The sequence below is a fragment of the Ceratotherium simum genome, chromosome 22 (assembly GCF_057802395.1).
Source record: "Ceratotherium simum simum isolate JZ-2026a chromosome 22, ASM5780239v1, whole genome shotgun sequence".
NCBI classification, from domain to species: Eukaryota; Metazoa; Chordata; class Mammalia; order Perissodactyla; family Rhinocerotidae; genus Ceratotherium; species Ceratotherium simum.
The window spans coordinates 21,347,084-21,352,910 of NC_141921.1; positions in this window are offsets into that span (position 1 = coordinate 21,347,084).

Consider the following 5,827-nt stretch of genomic DNA (forward strand, 5'->3'; position numbering starts at 1 on the left):
TGGCTGTTTAGATGTCCTTGGCTATGTCTTTGGTAGCAGAACTCCAATGTCAGGGTTTTTAAGGAAATTGTTTCTTATATTTAGATTGTTCCTTTAAAAAAACCAACAACTAAAAACAATGGAAACCAGAAACTTCTGTATCCTTTGTCAGTTTGTCTCCTTCTCTGGGAGGGTCGGGGGGGCTACCTGCAGTTTCCTTAACTCTGAGGAAAGCACACAGCAAACCTGAAAACATTTCTAACTCTCATAGTTTGACGTTTCCTAACTCTCATAGTTTGACATTTCCTAGACATATAGTAGGACTGCTCTTAAAAAGGTATATTATTTAAAAGCGTATCTATGTATATGAATACACCCATGTGTATATATAATCGTAGTTAGAGACAGGCTGCTTGCTTTATACTATTTTCTCTGTAAAGTTTAATCATTGATTAGAGGACCTCTCAGTTTTCCTATAAGTTGGGCAGGTGTGCTGGAGATATTCAAGTCCTGAAAGGTTGCGTGGGTTCCCTACATTGGGGTCATCTAGGAAAAGGCGCCCAGGGATCCCTGCCTACTTCATCTGTGATATTTGTAACTTCTGTTATAAACTAAGTTTGCTTAACTTTCAAACAGGATAAGGTAATGACTTTGATCAAGTCATTGATCAAAAGAATAAATGTGCTAACATGGGGTGACACGTTCATTTAGGTGGCAGTTGCCCTCGCAGTACCCACTTATATAACATTTGGTGCACGTGGTCTACTGGGTGGCCTGTGTCCTCCCGTCTTAGCAGCCCCCACCAGCGACCCCTGAGCTGGACTACCCCCAGGACCACCGAGAAGGCATTTCTTCCAGGCATACCTTCCCCAGGTTGGTTGGGTTTGGAATAGTACTTTGCTTCAGGGCTTAAGCAGAAGATGAATTGGTTTAAAGAACTAGAGCCAAATTGCAAGGTGACTCTTGTCTCCCTCTTCCCTCTCCTGTAATCCAGAGGGACAAGAGGGAATGGGAGGGCCGAGGGCAGTCATGCTGGTTGATTTCTGCCATCTGGGTAAATCTGGTTTTCTCTGCTTTAGCTTTCTCATCTCTTAAGATCAGAATAGGTTGTTCTTTGCTTCTTTTGGTAGTTATAAGACATTAACAAAACTGCAGGCACTTTGTATTATGTTTTATGTCTTATCCTGGGAGTTGGGTGTCTGTATGAAGCTTCCTGGGGAGTCTCAAGTATACTCTTCCAGGGGGCTGGGGAAAGAGTTTATTCTATTCAAATTCAAAATGTTCGAAACATCGTCTGACCCTACAGTTGGAAGGTGGAGAGCAGGAACAACCACAGAGTAAAAGATTGGAGTGGAAGCCGCTTGAGGCCCACTGGAGGGTCTGAAGGGCGGCATCATGAATTTGGACTGGGCCAGTGTGGGTTGAGAGAGTGTGGACTTTGCAGAGCTGCTGGACATGTCTTGGGGGCCTTCCAAGTGCTTTAAGAAATTGATCAATAAATAGGTTAACCGTTCTTTCCGCAATTAAGTTTATACTGTTTGCTTAGAAGAAAATCCGTCGGAATTGTTTCCAACTCCAAGCTTGAGCTTTTGGATGTTGGGGTGATGTAAGTACTCTGTAAGTGTTGCCTAGAGTATTCTTGACATCCTGATCTGTGCAGTAAAGGAAGGAATCAAAACAAGTGTTAAATGGTCTAAGCTTGAAGGCAGTAACAGGTATGCTGTGTTGAAACGCTCTGTGACTTATTCTTTGCTTTTATTCTGACTTCTCTGCCCCTCAACCTTACTCCAAATTACTGAGGCATTATTGTGCCTAAAAATTGATGTTGGGGGCCAGCCCCAGTGGCCTACTGGTTAAGTTCAGTGTGTCCCGGGTTTGGTTCCTGGACACAGACCTACACCACTTATCAGTGGCCATGCTGTGGTGGCGGCTCACATACAAAAAGAGGAGGATTGGCAGTGGATGTTAGCTCAGGGTGAATCTTCCTCAGCAAAAAAATTCACGTCGGAAGCCCGACTCCAGGGGCACTGGTTTGGGTGCGGTGTGGAGGGAGAGCGGGATGGTGCTTCTTCCAACACATTTACTTCTCCCAGGCTGGTGTATTCAGTGCCTGGGAGGGTAATGTGCATGGAAGATGCAGGGGTCGTGGGAAGAAGGGATTGGGATTCTCATTCCCGTGTTAATCTAAATTAACGTTATCATGTCTGAAATTTGTAAGTGGTAGACTTCATGATTGGAAACAATCTTCACTTTGAAAAACTGCTTCTGGGGCCGACCCCATGGAGTAGTGGTTAAGTTTGCGTGCTCCTCTTCGGTGGCCCAGGTTCACAGGTTCGGATCCCGGGTGTGGACCTCCACCACTTGTCAGCCATGCTGTGGCAGCGACCGACATACAAAGTAGAGGAAGATTGGCACAGATGTTAGCTCAGGGCTAATCTTCAAGCAAAAAAATGAGGAAGATGGGCAACAGATGTTAGCTCAGGGTGAATCTTCCTCAGCAAAAAAAAAAAACAAAAAAAAATGCCTCTGTAGAGTAAAAGTTTCCATCGCTGAGGTGGGCTGGGGTGGAGCTGGTTCTGACCACTGCTTCGTAGGGCAGTGATCCCCAAGTGGGAGAGTGTGGAGGATGGCTCATGGCAGTGGGAAGAACGGATCAGGCCTTTGATTTATATTTACTTTCAGGCTCAGCCTTGTTTAGTTCCTTGCTTTGAATGTGTTATATAATAAACATAAATATTAGTTCACTAGTACATGCAGACAATTTATGAATAAATGTTATGTTGAACCACAAGTAATCGCCTATATTCAACCGTTTTAATTTTCAAAAATGGCAGTTACCATGGCTTAACAAGATATACATGATGGGGGATGTATGCTCCAGGTTTTTACTGTTCACATACAAGAATAAATTTTGGAGACCCCTGGCCAATACAACCCTCCTCAGATCCCCACCGCCACTCCCATAACTTAGGTCTACATGTCCGAGGGGCTTTAAAATATTTAAGTTGAATAAGTAATACATGCACATGGCATCCATTCAAATGGTACTGAATGGTCAATGAAAAGTAAGTCCACCTGCCCCTCAAATACCGGTTGTGCTTCCCAGAGCCAGTTTCTTATGTCTCCTTCTAGAGGAACTGTGTACGTACATGAGCAATACACACACATACATGCGTCTATTACAAAAGTGGAAGTGGATTCCTTTTTTCACCTAGCAATACAGCTTGGAAAACGTTCTATAAATGCCCTGCCTCGTTTCTATTGGCTGCTTAATATTCCACGTGTAGACCAGAATTTATTTAACCAGCCCTCTACTGGCGTTCACGTTTCCCATCTTTTGCTGTTTCAGTGCCGTAGTGCCTTGCACTACGATCATTTTGCAAATATGATTCTTAGCAGTGGGATTGGTGAGCCAAAGGGTTACAACACGTGGATCTCATTGTGACTTTATCTTTCAGATCACTTTTTATTTATTTATTTTTTGTGAGGAAGATTGGCTCTGAGCTAACATCATTGCCAATCCTCTTTTTGCTGAGGAAGATTAGCCCTGAGCTAACATCTGTGCCCATCTTCCTCTATTTTTTGTATGTGGGACGCCGCCACACATGGCTTGATGAGCAGTGCATAGGTCTGCGCCCGGGATCCGTACCTGCGAACCCCCAGCCACTGAAGCGGAGCGTGCAAACTTAACCACTACACCACTGGGCTGGCCCCCAGATCACTTTTTAAATAGGAATACTTGTATTTTTTCCCTTTTCCTTTCCTTCTTATTCCTCCAGTTCCTGAGAATTTTTCTTGGGTAATGTGTTACCCAGAACAGTTGGAATTTTCTGGAGCTGTAAACTTTTTAGAAGGCATGACTATGACCTCTGGTGTTGCTTTCCAGGCTGGAGTTGCAAATGACTTTAAGAATCCCCTGTTTTTGCCTTGGCACTTACTTTCCATGTCATTCTATTTAGATTCTTGTTTACGGATCCTGCTGGAGATCCTTGTCTCTAGGCCCTTCCTTCAGGCCAGGGCTGGTGGCTGTGGGTTTAAGCCGGCCCCCTGCTCCACAGGCAGTCGTACCAGGAGGCGCCAGCAGGTGGCAGGCGGAGCACCACTAGCGCCCCTGACCTTTGGCGAGGCTCTTCTCTGGAGAGCAGCCAGAATTGGAGCCTTTGGACTCGTCCCAGTGACCTGCCTCTCAGCAACATGCCCAACTCAGTGTGTGTGTGTGGGGTTAGCTGATCCTTTTCTCCCACCGAGTTTTGCAGCCATTTCTCAAATGGGTGAGCAGTGTAAGAAGCCAGCAGCTGCCTTGAGATGGGCTTCAAGAGGCCACACCCCAGGATGACAGCCTGGGGCCCCCTCCCCCTCCAGGAACTAGCTGGAAGGATTTACATACCATGGCCCGGGATGGCTTGGGTTTCCTTAATTGTAGGGCCCTACTTCCTGTCTCTTTCAGCCAAATCTCCCACACCCTTCCCATGAACTAGGAGGTCCCCAGAACAGGCTCTTACTCACTACCCTCTACTCCACCCACTCTGAAAAAAAAAAAAAAAGAGCCAGAGGTTTCAGAAGCCCTGGAGCAAAAGTGCTAGGATCCTCAGACTGCCTACTTTGCGGGCAGGAGCCCCTGGGGACCAGCTGTGCCCAATGCTGGGGCTTACGACACCACCTCCTCCCCCCAACTCCTAGCTTTGTGCCCTGTTGGACCCCACTTTCTCTGTTGCTCACTCTGTCTCTGATAGAGACTGCCCAGCACCTCCTCCAGGGCAGGGGTCTTGCCCTTCTGTGCAGGGGAGACAAGTATGGCTTTTCCAGGAGACAAGGGAGAGAAGGGAGGGCACAGAACTTTGCTGGTGAGAGGAGGAGGAAGTGGCAGCTGCGGTGGTGAGTGGTGGCCTTGTCCAGCCACCTCCCAACACCACCCTGCAGGCAACGAGTGGTGTTTGGGGTGTTAAGCACTGGAGGGCCCTAGGAGAGCTGCTCCCCTAGAGCCCCAAAGCTCTCCTGCTCCTAGTTTAGGTCCCCAGACCTTTAGGGACTGCTGGGTTTTCCTCAGGCTGGCAAAGTGCGATGGGGACAGAGTGGGTGGGGCCATCCAGGGTGGGGAATTTCATCCCCTTGTGGCTGGTTCAGTCTCCACCGGGAGGCCCAGGTTTCCTTAGTCACCTTGCACCCCAAGCGAGCGGGGTTAACCAGTATGTGCGAGACAGAACTTGCAAGAAGATTCAGGGTCAGGCCCCTGCTGGTGAGAGCCTCAGGGCGGGAGGCGTGGGGGGGGGGGACCTGTGGGGGTTCAGGGAAGGGCTGGCAGGAGGCCACTGTGGGGAGCTCCAGGATCATTTCCCAACAATGCAGGGATTTGCATACTTGCTGGTTTCCCCAGCTGCTTCTCGGCTCCTGGAACCAGGAAAACAGAAGGAGGAAAGAAGCTCAGGGCAGCTACCGAGTGTTTTTTTTTTGCTGACGAAGATTAGCCCTGAGCTAACATCTGTGCCAGTCTTCCTCCATTTTATATGTGGGATGCTGCCTCAGCATGGCTGATGAGTGGCGTAGGTCTGTCCCCAGGATCTGAACCTGCAAACCCTGGCTGCTGAAGTGGAGCACACCAAACTTAACCACTAGGCCACGGGGCAGGCCCCAGCTACCAAGTTTGATCCCCTCCAGCGCCTCAGTGGCTTGCGCTCGTCTCAGGATCTCGTTCCAGCCTCCCACCCTCTCCTTCACGAGAGCCTGGGAACCGCACGGCTCTCCTGTGAGGCAGGCCGGGAAGCTCAGGCTCCGGAAGGGGAAGTGTTGCCCAGGGCCACACAGCCAGTGAGGGGGACTTGAACCCAGGCCCTCTCTCTCTCATGCTGCC